Here is a 20,424-nt window from a genome sequence, read left to right as displayed (position 1 = left end):
ATGCTTTGATTATGGCCAGGCTGTGACTGGACCAATATTTCTCCTCCTAAAACTGCGTGCAAGCTTGGGAATGAGATCTGGCATGAAATCCTTCGAACTGAGCCCTGGCCACCTTCTCATTATCTGCTTTCAATCCTGAGAGCCACAGTGCTGTTTCCCACACAGTTTTGCTTGGTCAACTTGCAGTTATCATTCTCAATTTTCTTCCTGTGGCGACAGTGTCTAAGATGTGATAAATGTTGGTCAGAAAAAAATCAGTCATCTTATTTATCTGTAACAAAGGGTACCAAGGCACCCTTCTTTCAAGAGATAGAACCAAAGAGCCTAAAGGTATTCCTCCCTCCCACAAGCTAACACTTCTTAAATGTATCAGATACTGTTCTGAGCATGGGTTCTTTTGTTGAATTTTCTCAACAATCCATACTTTCAACACCTATTTTAAAGATGGGAAAACTGAGGCTTAGAGAGGAAAAGTAATTTCCTGAAGCTAGGAGTGGTGACCCAGTGGCCTAATGGATAAGGCATCAGTATCTGGAGCTGGGGATTGTGGGTTTGAGTTCCATCTGGGTCTCACCAAGATTAGTTTTGGGCTTCCCAGGTGGCGCTAGTGATAAAGAATCCACCTGCCAATGCAGGAGGCATAAGAGACATGGGTTCGATCCCTGGGTCAGGAAGATCCCCTGGAGAAGGGCATGGCAACCCACTTCAGTATTCTTGCCTGGAGAATCCCATGGACAGAGGAGTCTGGCGGGCTACAGTCCATGGGTCACAGGGTTGGACATGACTGAGTGACTTAGCATGCGTGTATGCATGCACACAACGAAGCTGTAGAGATTAGAATTGTCTTCTACTTTATATGCAGTCTCACGATCCCAGATACTTAAGCTTGCTCTCACCCCATGTCCCCGGTGAGGGTGACTTCAGGTCTGATAATGGGTGTTATTCATCTCTGCATTGTTGTTCAGTGGCTCAGTTGTGTCCAACTCTTTGTGACCCCATGGACTGCAGTACTCCAGGCTTCCCTGTCCTTCACCATCTCCCATAGCTTGCTCAGACTCATGCCCATTGAGTCGGTGATGCCATCCAACCATCTCATCCTCTGTAGTTCCCTTCTCCCCCAGCCTGATTCAAGACAGGCTGACAGAAAGCACTGGACAAGTGTCTGATGGAGGAATAGATGACTATGGAGGGACTACCCAGTGATATGGCTGGAAGAGGGGCTCCTAGCTGAATACTTAAGTTATACACACGGCTCAGGGCTTTGGAGGAGTCATCTTAGCTGCAGGTACAATCCACTGGGACTGGAATAAGAAAACAAAAGGTGATGGGAGGTAGGATGATTGAAAGATAATCAGAGCTTTTTAGCAAGAATCAAGAACCAGCAAAACTCCCTGGTCTCTTTTCTGTGATTCTGTCTGTGTATCTGATCAATTTTTCTCTCTCTGCAGGAGGGAAAAAAAAAAAGCTTTTTGCTACTTTCCCCAGTATGACCTCCAGAGTTCTGTCTTAGTTCAAGTCCCAATTCCAAATTTCCAGGAGAGAAAAATCCAATTTCTCCAGATTTGTTGAGATCTTCATCACTGGTCTGATCATTAGATACCTTGAGGGTGGGGTGAGGAGTGTGATGTCCAGTACAGATTTGTCCAATACAGAAGGAGCCAGAAACTTCATTCCTGAGCCTGAGTGGATCATTTGGGAGGGGGAAGATACACCCGAATATGAAGACTGAAGGCTGTGCACCAATTTCAAAGTGTATGTGACTTGGGATGGCTGAGGAAGAGACTAAGGAAGTGTTTAGCTCAAGTTACTCTTCCTTTGCAATAGAAATGTGCCAATGCATCTTCGGAAATGTGGTACTCAAGAGAGGAATGTGCTGAGATCAGCTGAGAAACCGGGAGATTTGGGACCATCTTTACTTAATTAATTTATGACTGTGTTGGATCTTTGTTGCTGCGTGAACTTTTCTCTAGTTGTGGCAAGTGAGGGCAACTCTGTAGGTGCAGTGTGTGGCCTCTCATTGGGGTGGTTTCTCTTGTGAAGCATGGACTCTAGTGTGTGCTAGCTTCAGTAGTTGTGGCTCCCAGGCACCAGAGCTGAGGCTCAATTGTGGTGTGCGGGCTTAGTTGGGGCTTCCCTGGTGGCTCAGATGGTAAAGAATCTGCCTGCAGTGCAGGAGACCCGGGTTCAATCCCTGGGTCGGGAAGATCCCCTGGAGAAGGGAATGGTTAACCACTCTAGGACTCTTGCCTGGAGAATCCCATGGACAGAGGAGGCTGACGGCAACAGTCCATGGGGTCGCAAAGAGTCTGATGCCACTGAGCGACTAACCTGCATGGGCTTATGGGCTTAGTTGCTCCCTGGCATGTGGGATCTTCCTGGATCAGAGACTGAACCCACATCTCCTGCACTGGCAGGTGGATTCTTTACCACTGAGCCACGAGGGAAGCCCCACGGACCATCTTTAAAATTAGTTTCTCACTCCAGGGATACATAGCGACGTGTGAACAATCTCCAACAGTTATTCTTCGGGAGCGCTCTGGGAGATAAAGCCTTTGATGACAGGGACCGTATTGACCACTGTAATCTTGGTGGAACCCCATGCCTGAAGTACAGTAGGTATGTCCTTTTGACAAATAGGAATTTATTTGTGAGGCTTGATTGCATTTCAGCCTCTAATACCAGGCATATTTTAACTTAACCTTCATCAGAGAGTCTTATGATACCTAGCTAGTATTTTCTTCTCACTTTATTGATGAGGAATTGGAAGCTCGGAGAAGTCAAGCAACTTGACCAAGCTTAGATGCTGTATGTTACGGGGTTTAAATCTGTCTGAATGTGTATCCCAGCCTCTTTTCGAAATGGAACAGGACTCTGTGGTCCTTCCTGCCATGTTCTTTGCCTACCTTTTGTCTGTAGAGAAACTTTAGCCCAAGAATAAGTTTAATTAGAGAGGTGAGAAAATGCAGAAGCAAAGGTGAATAGTCAAAATAATAGTAGTTTAGTCATTAAGCAAAGTCCTCCTCTGGGGCTGTACATTAGTTCCTCCTCTTGGGCTGTAGATAATATTCTGAGCCATCCTTTGACCTGTCTTATAGATGCTGAAACCCACACCAGGTGGAAGAAGTTAACTGCATGAAGACCAGACTGTAGCCATGACATAGGCTGCCACAGCTCCAAGAACTGGCCTCAAAGAAATGGGAACCAATCGACCCTGGAACTGAAGATTAACTGTACTCAAAATAATCAAGACAATGTTGATCAGACCGTTGCAGGGTGAACAATCCAATGCTTGGTGAATTCAGCTTCACAATGATAGGAAAAGCTGACCCCTTTCAAGATGACTATCAGAGCTGACTGTGCTGTTTCTGCTTGTAGCCCCCTCCCTCCACCCATATACCCCTGAAACTCCCCTTTAAAGGTTCTTGCCCACCGATTGTCACTGGGGGGATCATCCACCTTTGGACACGAGTCTGCCCTCTCCCCTGGCTGCCAGCCTCCAATATAAAGCAGACTTTCCTCTTTACCTACTTTGTCTCTCAAGTATTGGCTTCAGAGCAGCAAGCAATAGAACCCCACTTTCAGTAACATTCTCACTACTCCACAAAGTCTCTCTCATCCAAAACGAGTGTCTTGCAGGGGAAGAAAAAAGAAAGTAATTTATCTTCCATGAGAGTTGCTGGAGGAAGTGAGGGGCCTGGAGGTACCTGAGCACCAAGCATATGGGAGGAGATGCTGATAGAGATCTGGTCTAATTAAGCTCAGCTCTAATCACTGGTGCTTTGGCTCTGGGAGTGAAAAGCCATGCATATCTAAAAACTCAGGGTAAACAGAGTGGATGCCAGGGCTGGCTCGGCTGTCAGCAGGAAGTCTGAAAAGGCAAGTTTAATTCTGATGAAGGTAAAACACCCAGAGGACACACACAGAGAGAGAGAGCTGATCTGCAAATGATCAGTACTGTGTCAGAGGAAGGAAGGATGGTAAGAAAGGATGCCAGAAACTGGATGGGAAGACGATGTGCTCGTCGGCAGTGCCTAGATTCCAGGCAAAGCTGGACTGCAATAGATGTGATGAGAATTAAAACCATGAGCCCGCATCTTTGAAAGCACCTTCAAGGTGCTGGCGCTGCCATTCAACTCTGGCATTCCTTTCCCCATTTCATTAGGGCATCCTATGAAACACAGGAGACATCAGTTCAGTCCCTGGGTCGAAAAGATCCTAGAGGAGGAAATGGCAACCCACTCCTGTTCTTGCCTGGAAAATTCCATGGACAGAGGAGCCTGGCAGGCTACAGTCCTGGGGGCCTCTAAGAGTCAGACGCTACTGAGTACACACACATATGAGACACAAGGCTAGTTCCTAGAGAAGGACTCAATTCCTCAACGGGAGTCAGGATGACTCTTAGAAGTTATTATCAAACCTATTCATCATTCCAAGAATCAGCTTCATGCAATTATTCTGGTTGGCTGAGTAATTATTGGTAAACTTAACATGGAGCAGGAATGATTGGGGAAGTACTGTTTAATTGGCTTCTTATAAAACTAGCTGTTTGCATAAGTGCTGTGTTTGGTACGCTGGGGACTTAGTTGCTTGAATAAGGCAGAGTATGTGGCTTTTGCGAGTCAGTTGCCATGCATGAAAAATCATAACTGTCAGTTTTAGCTCAAAGGATTCTTGCAAGGATTCTATGTAGTAATGGATGTCATCACCTGGCCCAATACATGGTTTGTGATTGTTCTTGAACTTACTGGGCTTCCCTCCAGATGCATTTATTTTATTTTGTACCTACATAATGTTTACTAGATGTTAGAGACATTACAGATATTAATTAACCCACTCATACCAAGCCGTTGGTATTAATCAAGATATTAACCAAGGCTCATACCAACCCTTGGAAATGTAACCAAGAAGGACCCTATGGGACCTCTCCAGATTAGGACTCCCCCCACGCCATATCCTCCACCTGCCTTTGTCTGTAGAAAAATTTTAGTCAAAGGATAAATTTGATCGCAGAATTGAGAACATGCAGAAAGAAAGGAACACACCCAAGCAAGACAAAATAACAACAGTCTAGTCATTAAGTAAAGTCAAGAACATTTAGTTCCTCCTCGAGGGCTATAGATAATGTCCTGAGCCATGTTCTTTGTTCTGTTTTGCAGATACTGAAACCCCCACCAGGTGAGAGAGGTTAACTGCATGCTGCCCACAGCACATAGACCCCAGACCAGTCAGAACCAGATGGTTGATGATGTTGACTCCTGATTACCTCACCACCAGCCAAGAGTGTGCAGTGAGTTGATGACACACCCCACAACCTCCTTCCTCACCCCGTGTTTAAAAACCTTTCCCTGAGAGGCTTTGAGGGGTGTTAAGCACTAGCTGCCTGGACTCCTTTATTGGCATCTGCAATAAACACTGCGCTTTACTTCACCAGCCTGGTGCTTCCCAGGTGTCGCTAGTGGTAAAGAAACTGCCTGTCAATGAAGGAGACGCAAGAGACATGGGTTAGATCCCTGGGTCGGGACGATCCCCTGGAGGAGGAAATGGTAACCCACTCCAGTATTCTTGCCTGGAAAGCCCCATGGATAGAGGAGCCTGGTGGTCTACAGTTCATGGGGGCGCAGAGTCAGACATGACTGAGCACACAGCCCTTCTTTTGTTCACCATAATCTGGTGTCAGCAGATTGATTTTACTCTGCATGGGTGAGAGGAATCAAGTTTGGCTCAGTAACAGAAGTAGGTAGGAAATTGCCTTTGTTTTACAAATGAGGAAAGTGAAGAGTGGTTTATGCACAGCCACGTAGCAAAAGTGCTGAGATTTGAACCTAAACACTCCAACTCTTGACTTTGTTCTCTTAACTGATCACTCTGCTAAGGCACCTTGATGGGTTAGACTTCTACAGTGCCCATAGCCCCTTGAAGAGTGCCTTCCACAACACTGGCAGGAAGCTTTAGGAGGGAAATTCTCAAATGAAAATTGGGTGAGATATTCTTGGGTTTAGCTCCATGTGAAAAAGTGTTAGTTCCTCAGTCATGTCTGACTTTATGGAACCCCATGAACTGTGGACCACCAGGCTCCTCTGTCCATGGAATTCCCCTGGAAAGAATACTGGAGTGGGTTGTCATTCCCTTCTCCAGGGGAACTTCCTGACCCAGGGATCGAACTGAGGTCTCTTGCATTGCCGGTGGACTCTTGACCATTTGAGTCGTCTTGGTAAAGAGTTCTAATTTCTAGGCAACATCTGATGGTTCAGGGGTAATGTGATGGGAGGAGACTTGGAAATGCTTGGATCCCCTGTATCTTCCCATTTCAATGTGATCCACCAAGTGGCTTTGAGCTACCACTTTGTGCCTTTCTGCCTCCTGACATTTTCTGGAAAGCCATTCTGCTCACAAGCAAGGCAGGGAGTGGACAGCCAGCGGAGCAGCCCTCCCCCAGTGTCTGATGGGAGTGGGTGTGCAGATATAAACCAGCTCCCCAACACTAGGGCATACTTTTTACACCTTTCTGCAAAGTTTTCCTGGTGGATTAAGCTTCAGTCGCCCACTGTGGAAATTGAGTTGTTAATGTACCTTTTATTGGTTGCTTTCCTTCCCCTGTATTATTTCTCCACTTTCTGTCCAGTGTTCCATGAACTTTCAGTAAAACAGCTTGCACTCAGCTCACTGCCTCAGGGGTCTGCTTCTGGGGGAACCCAAACAAAGGCATGCTCCAATTCTGCCCCGACAGTCAGTCTTGCTCTCTCAAGGATTCCTAAGTAAGGAAAGTATGGTGTGTGCAAAAAGCAACAGCTAAATGGGAAAGAAAGCACTGCTTTTCAAATAGCTGGGTAAGCACCTAAAACCACCCCTAGTGCATGGCAGTAAAACACCAGACAGGGAATGTGGATTAAGCCCGGAGGAAGGTTTGTTAAGGTCCCCTGCTTGCCATATCCTGTCTCGATGTGCTGACAATGTGGAGGAAAACCAGAGGGAGATCTGCTTCAGGATGTAGACATTTGAGACACAACATGCGCATCCAGCAGTGAACGTGGCTCAGTGGAGGTGCAGGGCTTGGAGCGATCAAATTAGCAAGTCATCCTCTCTTAGGGGAGCCAAGTGGGGGTGTCAGCAGAGGGTCTGAGATGTGGGAAGAAAGATGAATGTCTCTATCCCCTAGAGCGACTGAGGACTTGAAGTGGGTCCTCACACCTCCCTGGGTTTGTTGTCTTCCTTTGTTCTTCAACATCCCTCGGTCATTGATTTTCCCAATGAGATGCTAACTTTATTTCCTCTAATAGCAAGTTTTGGCCTTTTCTTGGGTGTGATTAGGAGGAGTTGAGTAGCATTCTTAGGATTTATGCAGGTGGGTCTCCCTTGCACACAGGTCAGGTGCCTTGAGCATTTGTGGAATTCTTTCATATTAATGGGTTGGTTCTAAGTTGTGAAGAAGCCACCAAAATAGAAATGATGAAGATTATGATCATAGCGACAATGGCAATTGATACATGGCAAAGGACTTGGCTTTGCTGCCTGCTTGCTCTGTCCCAGGCATGAGGAGAAGGGCTTGGTTGTAGCTATGAATGCTCATAGCAAGTCTATGAGGTCGGTTAGACTGTCTTCATGGTGCAGATGAGGAAGTTGATATTTAAAGAGGCTAAATAGGTTGCTTATTGTCACTAGGTTCATTGTACAAGGCTTCTGGAATGTTTGGGAATACGTCCAGGCTTTCTCTTGATAACGTTCTTGATTTAGATATAGGGGGCTGGTAGAAGAGGTGTATGAAAAGTTGCCTTGTGATACGACTTCAGATTTTTCATCACAGTCTCCCTTAATGAGACAATCTATAAAGAAACATCATTGCTCTGTTCGCTTCCCCATCATGAATTCCATGAAGACCAGGGTGATCATTTACAGAATAAGGGAAATGTCACTGAATACAATGGATGAATAAATGAAGATGTCATTATTATCTTATTGAATCCAAATATGTCTTAAACCCAGAACTTCCTGAGGATGTGGAAAACACCTCCACGAAAATGGTTCTGAAGAGCTGATACATGATCAACCATTTTTCAAGGTGAATTGGGTGGGGCTAGGTGAAGGATGTGTTTGAGAAAACTTGATAGAATCCTGGACCAACCTTTGCAAAGGCATTCCAGCTTTATCTCTCTTCTTTCTCTGAAAAGACCTGACTCTAATCTTTCCTCCCCTTTTTATTGTTAATATGAACATTAGGGGAGGAAGGTCACGATGCAGTCAGGCCTCATTTCATTGTGCTCTGCTTCACTGGTACCAAGTATCTTAGAAATTTAAATTTTGTGGCAAGCCTCCATCGAATGAGTCTATTGGCACTGTTTTCCCCAACAGAGCATGTTTACTTTGTGTCTCTGGGTCACATTTTGAAAATTCATACACTATTTCAAACTTTTTCATCATTAGTATATCTGTTATGGTGATCTATGATCAGTGATCTTTGATGTTACTATTGCAAAAAGATGATGACTCGCAGTCTTAGATGATGGCTAGCATTTTTTAAGCAATCAAATATTTCTAAATTATAATATGTATTAATATATCCTTATTTTTAGACATAAAGCCTTGGCACACTTAATGGAATACAAGATAGTGTAAGCATAAATTTGTTTTTCAGTTTTATTTATTTATTTACTTTTTTACTTTACAATATTGTATTGGTTTTGCCATACATTGACATGAATCTGCCATGGGTATACATGTGTTCTCCATCCTGAACCCCCTTCCCTTTTAAATGCTCTGGAAAACCAAAATTTCATGTGTCTTGCTTTCTTGCAATATCTGCTCTTTTGGGGTGGTCTGGAACAATCCTCAAAAATCTTCAAGGTCTGCTTATATTTTCCTTTTGAGAGAAGCTGCTGGGAAGCTTCCCTGGTGGCTCAGGGGTAAAAAATCCACCTACCAATGCCAGAGACACAGGTTCGATCCCTGATCTGGGAAGACCCCACGTGCGGCAGAGCAGCTAAGCCCATGCACCACAACTATTGAGCCTGTGCTCTAGAGCCCGGGAGCTGTGACTATGGAGCCCACATGCTGCAACTATGGAAGCCCATGAACCTCGAGCCCACGCTCTGCAACAGGGGAAGCCACCTCAATGAGAAGCCCTCGTAGCACAACTAGAGAATAGCCCCTGCTCTCCGCAACTAGAGAAGAGCCTGCAGAGCGATGAAGACCCAGGACATCCAAAAAAAAAAAAAAAGTTGCTGGGAAATAGAAATAAGAGGAAAGAACCTGAGTGGTAGCTCTCCAGGTTTTGTGTAACAGAATGCATTTTTAGTGCTTTTAAGGGCAAAGGGGAATTCTTCATGGCCCTTGCGGCATTGGCACTGCCCGTTGTCCTGAGATCCTATCCCCTGTTTGCTGACTGGAAATGTTGGAATGCGAGGAGGATTAGGGGCTGGTAGCAATTAAAATGAGCAAACCATCTGTGGAGGAACTGGGGCTGGAGCTGCGTCCTCCCATTTATCAGTGTCTTCAGCAAGAAGCCCTGGTCTCCTCCCATCACCCAGACAGCTCCCTGCACCGTTTCAGTCCCCACCACAGCGGCTGGTGGAGCCCTGCATGCTGATTAAAAACCTGGTGAGTAATGGGGACAACACACATCTCTATTGCTTGGGTAGATCTAAGCCAGTTAATAACCTTCTTTAAAGCGAAAGCAAATCAAGTCCTATTTTAAACATTTTATTGACAAGCACAAAAAGGCTGCTGTCGGTGGCCCAGGTAAATTTATCACTTGGTTTTGTTACTTGTTTCTGACTCATGCAATGGACAAGAGGATTTAAATCATCCCAACCTTCCCATTGTTACAAGACAAGGGGAAATACTGGAGCAGGGAAAATGGGAAGAAAAGGAGGGACCTTGGACTTCTTAAGTTCCTTTCGTAGGACCAGGACTTTCCTGGGTACCTTCCTTACATAGACTCATCTGATGCTCAGATAGTTTTTCACATGGTATTATTTTATTCCTGTTTTACAGTTGAGGACATTGAGGCATAGGTGTGAAATGCCTTGCTCCAAATTGTATGGTATTGGGGAACCAGGTTTCAAAGCTTCATCTGGAATTTGCATTCATATTCTGTCAGTCAGGGTCCTAAGACAAAACAGGTGACACACACAAGTTGGGGACATCCTGGGGATGTCCCAGGAGACTTAGTTAAGGGACCTCTTCTATTTATTTATTTTATTTGGAGGATAATTACTTTAATAATATTGTGATGGTTTCTGCCATACATCAACATGAGTCGGCCACAGGTACACATGCTAGGGAACACTTCTATAAGTGACAGTGAGGTTTAGGGAATCACAGGGATGGTTCAGTAGCCCAGAGCTAGGAACAGTAAGATGGTTGTTGCTGTTTAGTCACTAAATTGTGTCCAACTCTTTGCAACCCCATGGACTGTAGCCTGCCAGGCTCCTCTGTCCATGGAATTCTCCAGGCAAGAATACTGAAGTGGGTTGCATTTCCTACTTCAGGGGATCTTCCCAGCCCAGGGATTGAGCCAGCATCTCCTGCATTGGCAAGCAGATTCTTTCCCACAGAGCCACCAGGCAAGTCCAGTAGAATGGTTACCACTCCTAAACCTGGAGGGCAAGGGAAGGGAGCAGTTGCTGGAACCCAGTAAAACATCATGTAAAACAGGCTGTTTTGAGAAGAATAGTGATTTTTGGTCCAAGGACAGAATCAGTCCAGTGTGATTTTTCCATGGAGAGACCCAGGGAGGAAGGCCATTGGCTGACCCATCCAGGAGCCAGGGATCTCCCTGCAGTGGTCCATTCTGGGCAGCCTTCCAGTGCCCAGGGCAGGGTGCACAAGAGTTCAGCACGTCACCCTCCTCTTCTGCTCCAGCAGATTCTCCAGAATATTTTTTTTCTCAGAAGGCAAAAGTCATCAAGTTGTACCAGTAAAAATTCCTCTTCTAAAGAAAGTTGATAAATATCAAAGTATTTCTTTTTACATGCAATTGAAATAATCTCAAAGCATGTTTTGACACTGATAGCTCAATCAATCAATCCTGAAGAAAGTCAACCCTGAATATTCATTGGAAGAACTGATGCTGAAGCTGAAACTCCAATACTTTGGCCATCTGATGCGAAGAGCTGACTCACTGGCAAAGACCCTGATGCTGGGAAAGATTAAAGGCAGGAGGAGAAGGGGATGACAGAGGATGAGATGGTTGGACAGCATCATTGACTCAATGGACATAAGTTTGAGCAAATTCCAGGAGATGGTGAAGGACGGGGAAATCTGGTGTGTTACAGTCCATGGGGTTGCAAAGAGTCAGACACAACTTAGCAAATGAACAACAATGAAGCATGTTACTTGGGTTTTGGCCATAACCTAGAATCTATAAAGAGCTCATCTCAAGTAGTGTGTTATATTCATAAAGATACCACCAAGCAGAGGGGAGGAAGCTCACAGGCTGACAACTGCAAGGGTGGGTCTTTAAAACTTACCTCCTCTATTATTTAATATAGCTCCATAATACCCTGAGGCAGGAAGGAAGAGTTTCTATAAACTGTGTCTATGTTACAAGGTCTTCATAAGAGGAAATAAAAGCCATTCTTCCTCTTCAAAGGAGAGTCGTCTTGCAGTATTAGGTCAGCTCTGTTGCTGATCAGATGGTTTTGGAAGCTCTCTGCCATTAGTGCAGGGGATTTGGGAAGGAAAAATACCCTCAGAGTCTCTCTGTCCTCCCCTATCCCATTGCTGCTCCTCTACCACCGTTTCATATGATATATCTCAGAATAATGGCCCGGCTGCTTGTTTCATGATTCGGAGCCTAGAATTAAAAGCACCAGTGACAGTGTTTTGCATCTAAAAATCAGCATTTTAAGGATCTCCTGTGTGCCTGGTGCTGGGCTAGGTTTTGTAGACGCAGAAATGAACACGACACTGTCTGTGCGTTGACAGAGAGCATGGGTTAATGATGGAGAGACGTCTGTCAATTACAAATGAGCAGGCTAGGGATGAGGCGCGACACAGAGACACAGAGCTCTGGAGGTGCGGAGGATGGAGGAATCGCATCCGTCCTGGATGATCAGGAAGTTACACGGGCCAGGTGATTCTGAGCTCTGGGGGAGGGGGATTCTTGAGGCAGAGGTGGAGAAGGGGGGTTGTAGACACAAGCAGTGGCAGTCATTGTTTAGTAGCTAAGTCGTGTCTGACTCTTTGCGACCCCATGGACTGCAGCACGCCAGGCTTCCCTGTCATTCACTATCTCCCGAAGTCTGCTCAGACTCATGTCCATTGAGTCAGTGATGCCATCCAACCATCTCATCCTCTGTCATCCCCTTCTCCTCCTGCCCTCAATCTTTCCCAGCATCAGGGTCTTTTCCAATGAGTCAGTTCTTCACATCAGCTGGTCAAAGTATTGAAGATTCAGCTTCAACATCAGTCCTTGCAATGAATATTTAGGACTGATTTCCTTTAAGATTGACTGCTTTGATCTCCTTGCAGTCCACACACACCATGCAACGGTAGACACTCAAGCTCTGCCTACACCTACATTCTCCCACCCAACTCCATCACCAACGTCCCTTTCTTATTCACACAGTCACCTGCCTCCTCATCTACCCCCTGACACACTCATCTCACACTACCATGGATCTGTTTGCATACTCATACAACCCACCACAAACACACATTCACCATTCACTCACATTACACACTTCTCTCAAAGATTTCTCACCCTGCCTTTGTCTCTCCTCCACATTTCCCTCTCCCTACATGCCGACACACCTCTCGCACACAGCCTCACCACCCCCAACACACACCATCACACCTCTTCCCAGAAGGCCCGGTGCACAGAATCTTAACCTCGGTAAAAATTTCACAGTAAAAGAATTGCTCTCCTGGCTCCTGTAAATTCTCTTCTTCCCTCTTCTGGACACTCTTTGTAACTCCGAGGCATTCCTGATGGTCATTGTGGGTATTCTACACATCGTTTATTGGCTATCATGACTGTTCAGTATGGCATATTGGCTAAAAACACCAGATTCAGCCAGCTGGGATCACCACCCCTTAAAGGCTCTTGGTGGGTCAGTTACCCCTTTCCAAACCCCAGTTTTCTGATCTGTGAAATGGAGATACCAAAATATCTGCCTCTTGGCATCAGAGGTCGAAATGAGTAGGATAATGGAAAGCCCTGAAATCAGCTCCAGGTGTGTAAGGAACAGTGGGTGAAAGTTAGCCCCGATATTATTATTATTATGCTATGTGTATTATATTATGATGATATAGTTATAATAATTATTGAAGTGTAGCTGACTTACAATGCTGTGTTAGTTTCAGGTATATAGCAAAGAGATTCAACTATATATATACATATATTCGACTACATATATACATACATGTAGTCCATTTCAGATGCTTCTCGATTATAGATCTTTACAAGTGATTGAATACAGTTCCCTGTGCTGTACAGTAGGTCCTTGTTGTTTATCTGTTTTATATATAACGCTTAGAACATCTGCCTAGCATGCCTTCCGATCCCAGCCTTTCAGACACCTGTCTGTGCTCGCCTGCATCTTCAGACTCAGCTTCCAGTCCCCTTTTATTTTGCAGCAGGAACATCATTCAGCACACAAGGCCAGAGCTTCAAATATCTGGAGAGCCAGGTTTCCATCTCAGCTCTTACATTGCTCACCAGTGACTTTGGATGAGCTCCCACCGACAATCCCCATCCTTAGTTTTTTATCTGTAAAATGGATTCATCCTAATAAAATACTAAATAATAATAGTGCCGATGTGTCATCTGGTCTGCAGTGTGAAGTGATCTTCATCTGCAAATGCCATTTTTATCATCATTTCACTTGACAATATAATAGCAGAAATCTTAACCTCATGGTCTTCACCCTGAAAAGGTGGCTGCTCCGTGGTCTGCCTTCTGACCGGCTGGCCAGGACTCTGAGGGTTGCCCAACAGGAAAGAATGAACCAGTCCATTGGCCATGGAGGAGCCTAAGCCCCAAGAGTGTAATGGGAATTGTTCCAGACCTGCCAGAAAATTGGTGGATCCAGGATGCTTCCTACCCATTGTAGGGGGTTTCTAGGAGTATTGAACAACTGGGCTGTGATTAAAACAACAAATATAACAATTGCAAATTGCAACCTCCTTCACCCCCACCATCACCCTACCCTTATTTATTCAACAAACATTTTCTGCATGTCAAGCACTATATATATTTGCATGTATCATCTCATTTAAGCATCCTAACTCTAGGGAGTACGAACTGTGATTTTCTGCAATCTGCTCAGAGAGGCTGAGAGCTGACCCAAGATGACAGGACTGAGAAGTGATGGAGGCAAACCAAGGTCATTTGAGTTCCAAGTCCATCTTACAGGAAAAACTTGAGGTGACTGGGCTTCAAGTTATGGATGGACCTGACTTAATCGAAGGAGAAAGCTCTGTGGGCACCAGCGGCTTTCTTTAATCTTCTTCCCAGGACACTGGTTTTTCTATCAGTGGCTTTGCTTGGAATAATTCTAGCTGGAGACCAGCAGGTCCCTCTGTGCTGGCCCAGCCCACAGTCACTGCGTGCTCTTTCCTGTTGCGTACAGCTTGAGTGATAAACTCTCAAGCTTCCGTATGATTCTCTCTGACACTCCTCTAAAACTGCCCTAAAAACAGTTCTCTTTGTTCGCCTTATTTCTTCCTTTATTTCAACCCCCAAGCCTTCCAATTTTCACTCTCTTTTCTTTTTTTACAGGAAGTTGAGGATCTAATGGGCTTCACAGGTGACTCGGTGGTAAAGAATCTGCCTATCAGTGCAGAAGACTCATGAGATGTGGGTTTGATTGATCCCTGGGTTGGGAAGATCCCCTGGAGGAGGAAATGGCAACCCAGTCGCATATTCTAGCCTGAAAAATGTCATGGACAGAGAAGCCTGGTGGGCTGTCTGTGGGGTTGCAAATAATCCAACGCAAGTGAGCAGGCTGTGAGCATGAGGATCTAATATTCCTGGTTCCTTGTCTCCCCTGCGATCCTCTGCTTCCTCCTTTTTATCCCTCGATTCATTACTTCAATGAACTGGCGCCTTTCAATCTATGACATACTGTTATAATCAGAGTTTGCACTGACCCTATTTTATTTTTGGGTTTCCCTGGTGGCTCAGACAGTATAGAATCTGCCTGCAATACCAGAGTCCTGAGTTCAATCCCTAGGTTGGGAAGATCCGCTGGAGAAGGCAATGGCTACCCACTCCAGTGTTCTTGCTTGGAGAATTCCTTGGACATAGGAGCCTGGTGGGCTACAGTCCATGGGGCCAAAAAGAGTCAGACATGATTATTTTGTTATTCTTCCCTTTATGTATCATCTCTATGCTCCTCTCCTTCCCCTGGTTCATAGGCACTTCGTGTACTAATTGTATGACTTTCCATTCTACTGTTCCTCTATTATTTAGATATGTGGGCATCATCGGATTTGGCTTTGGGCAACTGTATTTGAAATTTTGCATAAATGGCATTGTGTTTTAGTCCTCGTTTTCTGATTGGCTCGGTGTTATAGTTTGGAATCCGTCCTTGTTACCATATGTAAACCATTACGTCATACTCCTGAATGCTCCCTGGTGTGTCACAGTCTCTCATACCAAATTTATCTAGTCCCCTAGTGATGGACATACAGTTTCTTCTAACCATGGTTACCGTAAGCAAAGCTGGACTGATTATCTTCCTATGTGTTTCTTTATGGAACTTTGTGAGGATTTCTCCGGATTATGTATACAAGAGTTAGTTTGCTGGATTATAGGCATTAAAGCTTAGTTATTCTAATTCTTCCACTTTAAGGAACTGTAAGAATTCATACTGTTATTCCTGATACAGAGAGATTCATTATGTCCTCATATAGAATACCCTTCCCAGGTAGAATTTTTGCCCATCTGAAGGGTATAAAATACCATCTCAGGACTTCCCTGGTGGTCCAGTGGCTAAGACTCCACATTCCCAGTGCAGTGGGCTCAGGCTCCAGCCCTGGTCAAGGAACTAGATCCCACATGCCTCAACTAAAGATCCTGCATGCTGCAATTAAAACCCAGTGCAGCCAAATAAATAAACAAATATTAAAAAATTAAAAAAATGCCATCTTATTGTTGCTTTCACTTTTATCCCCCTAAATACCAGAAGTTGGGGCCCTACATCCTATGCTTTCTTGTCAATTTCTTTTCTCCTTCTGTGATATTGCAGTTACCTTCTTCCAGTCTGCCAGCCATTAATGATGCTCTTCATTGAAAACACGTCTTAAATTTGTCATAGAGTGAAAAAAAATACCTCCACCCCAAATTTGTGCTTTTGAGGACTCACCTAAGAAATCACTCTATAGCCTGAGGTCACAAAACTATTTACATTTTTCTTTTGTTTGAATGGGAAAGACTTACCTTTAATGTATTTGGAGCTTGTTTTTGTGCCTGGTGTGTGGCAGAGATTCAGTCTTCTCTATAAATAAATTTCTGATACATGTAATAATTGCCAAATATGCTGAACACTTATAAAACAATCCATTATTTCCCCCCCCACAAATCTGTGATTCTACTTCTTCTTTTTTTTTTAACATATGTATTTATTTGGCTGTGCCTGGTTTTAGTTGTTCCCCATGGGATCTTCCATCTTTAGTGCGGCACATGAACTCTTAATTGTGGCATGTGGGATCTAGTTCCTCCACCAGGAATTGAACCCATGGCACAGGGAGTATGGAGTCCTAATCAATGGACCACCAGGGAAGTCCCTCTACCTCTATTATTTGTCAAATTTCTCTTTCTTTCTCTCTTTACCTCTTTGTCTCATACTATATACCCTATCCCATTGGCCTATATATATATTTTTTTTTTTTCTTTTTTTCCCCTGCCAGTACCATCTTGCTTTTATTACTATGCTTTTGGAAGATATCATAATAACAGGTTGGGTGAGTTATCCTCTCTCCCTTCTTCTTTTTAACTTCCCAAATGTCCTTTGCTATTTTGGAAGTTTCATTCTTAGACACAAGTTTTAAACCAGTTTGTCAAGTTTCTTATCAAGTTTGGTTGTGAGAAAGTCTACCCCATAGGATTGGTTGGGCAACTACATATGCTACCATATGTAAATTAGATACCCAATGGAAATTTGCTGTATGACCCAGGGAAATCAAACCGGGGTTCTGTAACAACCTAGAGGGGTGGGGAAAGAGTTGTAGGTGGGAGGGACGTTCAAGAAGGAGAAGGCATATGTACGTGTGTGCATGCTACGTCATTTCAGTCATGTCCAACTCTTTGCAACACCATGGACTGTATCCCACCAGGCTCCCAGGCATATGTACATCTATGGCTAATTCATGTTGATGTATGGTACAGTGAAGCCAATATTGTAAAGCAATTATCCTTCAATGAAAAGTGGATAAAAATTTTCATAAGGCTTTGCAAGCTGCTAAAACATCTAGAAAAGCTGGTACTGTATTGAGACAAGAACAAGGCTTTGGGGTCAGCCAGATATGAGCTGAAGTCCCTTGGAGCTTGAATGAATCCTCTAACCCCTGCGTTTCTCAGTGTCTTTATCTATATGACTGAAGTTGATATTAACCAACTCTGAGGCTTGTGTATGGGGAAGGTAGTAATTATATGGGGCTTCATAGCCTGGTGTATGTGGAGCTGGGGGACTCGGCATGGGGGGTGGGAGTATCATTAGGGAAGGGAGAGGAGGATGAAGGTGCTGAACCAGGTTTCACACCAAGACTCAGGGCCGCTGTTGACGTGGGACAGGCTGCCAGGTTAATGAGATCATTCATCAACATTATGTTTGGGGCAATGATGGATTTACTCAGCTCCCCTGCCTGAATCTTCTGGGGAAAAGGACATTAATGGTGACATCTGTGAGCACGGGGATTCGTGTCAGGCTCCTGGAGTGGTGGTGGGGAGAAGACTTGCCTCTCTCCCCCAAATTCTTCCTGCTTCGACATCTTAAACTCAGCAAGGCCTGGCGGGACCTGCTGGGTTATTGCTGATCTGCCCTAGAATCAGCCAGCCACGGAGGAAGTGTCTGCTGTGAAATGCTCTGACAATGCTAGGAGGCAAAAAGGTAGGGTGAAAAGGGCTCCAGGTTTGGAGGCAGTGCAATTAGGTCTGAGTCTCAGTTCTCCCACTTCCTGGCCAGCGGTGAGACTCTGGGCAAGTCATTTTGCCTAGTAATTGTATCCATCTCAGATGTTGAGAGGGTCATGTGCTATGATGAATGTCAAAGGCATATGCTAAATGGTAAAGTATCACAGAGATGTGAGGCATGGCCATCATTTCAAAAATGAATCATGAGCTGCCTTTTAGGTGACCGTTTGCTTGCAGTTTTAACTTCAGCCCTTCCACTAACTGGCTGCTGTTAATACTTCCCTGGAAAATTTTCTGGACAATGGACATGACTTTGAGCAAACTCCAGGAGATAGTGAAGGAACAGGGAAGCCTGGCGTGCGGCAGTCCATGGGATTGCAAAGAGTCAGGCACAACTGAGTGACTGAACAACAACCACTAGCAACTGGCTTGGATAATATAATTTAATGATGCCCACACGTTAGTGTGTTTGTGTGTGTGTTTATTGGGGAGGGGAGAAGAACTATAAGATGTGAAGTTCTTAAGGTTAAGAAAAATTATAGCCAGGCCCAAGGATTTAAAGGAAAATCAAATTAATTTGGACTTTTCATTTCAGTAAAAGTGCAGCCGATGATTTTGAGTCTAGAATGGGCTTATGACTAATAAGAAGATGATTAGCAAAAACAGTAATAGCTCCATATGCTCCAAAATACTGAATTGGTTAGTGTCTGTTCTTCCACTTACCTATATAGCATGAATCCCCATCTTACAGATGAGGAAGCTGAGGCTTCCAAGGTTTCAGCGACATGGCAGGTAAGTCACTGTAACCAGGAATCAAACTTGGGTCTGTCTGGTTTCAATACCCAGGCTCTTGATAACTTGGAAAGGCTTGTCAGTTACCCTGGGAGATTCATATGGGGTTCTTTTCTCGGTCAAGAGCATCGTTCTCTTACCACGTCACTTCGGGAAAACAGCAATTTCTGGAGCTGAAACTTCAGTTTTTCAGATTGGGAGGTTGACACCTGAGATGAGGCATCAGGCTGGAGCATGTCACCCCACTCCCCAATCACAGTTGTGGAGCTACTGATTGCAGGAAAGACAGTGAGTGAGGCAGCCAGCTAGAAAATCAGAAGAGAAAAACGTGGCTTCACTTGGCAGACAATTTGTATTTTCTTCAGTTCACCAGGGCCAGATCCTTTTTCTGGTAACTTCCCGCTCAACTTTCATTGGAAGGTACCTCTTAGGTTGTCAGGACTTATGAGGAAACTGCCCCCGCCTCATGCCCTTTCCCAGCCATAGACTTTTTAAAAAAGTTCTATTTAGACTTGAATTTTCTGTCCTTTATGATTTGGCCTCACAGCATATGGGATAATCGTTCCCCAACCAGGGATTGAATCCGTGCCCCCTGCAGTGAAAGCGCAGAGTCGTAACTACTGGACCACCAGGGAAGTCCCCCCCTGCTATAGACATTGATTACAGAATAGAGCAGACTATTTTCACATGATGAAGAATCTATTTCACTATTAGTAAAAATATATCTGGGACTTTGTAGGTAGTCCAGTGATTAAGACTTCATGTTTCCACTGCAAGTTGAGGGGAGGTGAGGGCATGGGCTCCATTTCTGGTCTGGAAACTAAGATCCTGCATGATGCAGCCAAATAAAAAATTATAAAAAAAATATTTTCCTCATCATGCCATCTTAAAAATGTGACTTGGGGCAAAAGAAAGAAGTTAAAAATAATCCACAGATCTTAACTGCCAGAGGGCATCTTGGCTGAGTATAAAGGCAAGGAAGCAGACAGTCAAATCTGTGATCTGTTACTTTTCAGCTGATAAATCTCAGAGAAGCTTCTTTATTCCTCCAAAGATTTGTATATTGCTCAACTCTAGGGGGCAACAGAGGATGAGATGGTTGGATGGCATCATTGACTCAATGGACAGGAGTGTGAGCAAACTTTGGGAGATAGTGAAGGACAGGGAAGCCTGGCGTGCTCCAGTCCATGGGGTTACAAGGGGTTGGACATGACCAAGCGACTGAAAAACAACAACTCCAGGGGGCGCCATTCTTTCTGCTCTCACAAAGAATATCTTGGCCCCCACTGTTCATATTCATGGCTCCCACTGCAGTTGGTATAGCACAATTTCTCTGTCTCTGGATATCATAATCTTTGTTTATAAAAAGAGCATGATCCAAGAATACCGTCTTCATAAGGGTTGTTTTTAGAATGAGGCAGGATAAAGACCACAGAGAAGTTCACAGTGACTGGCACCGTTCAACAGGATACATCCTCTTCCCACATGACTTTTCAGAAGTGGGAGGAAATGGAGATAAATAAGTTACAGCTTCATCCAGTGCTCGGGAAATCAAGCAT

This window comes from Oryx dammah, unplaced genomic scaffold (assembly GCF_014754425.2).
Source record: "Oryx dammah isolate SB20612 unplaced genomic scaffold, SCBI_Odam_1.1 HiC_scaffold_2, whole genome shotgun sequence".
NCBI lineage: Eukaryota > Metazoa > Chordata > Mammalia > Artiodactyla > Bovidae > Oryx > Oryx dammah.
The sequence above is the reverse complement of the archived record's forward strand: the minus strand, read 5'-3'. Positions refer to the sequence as shown.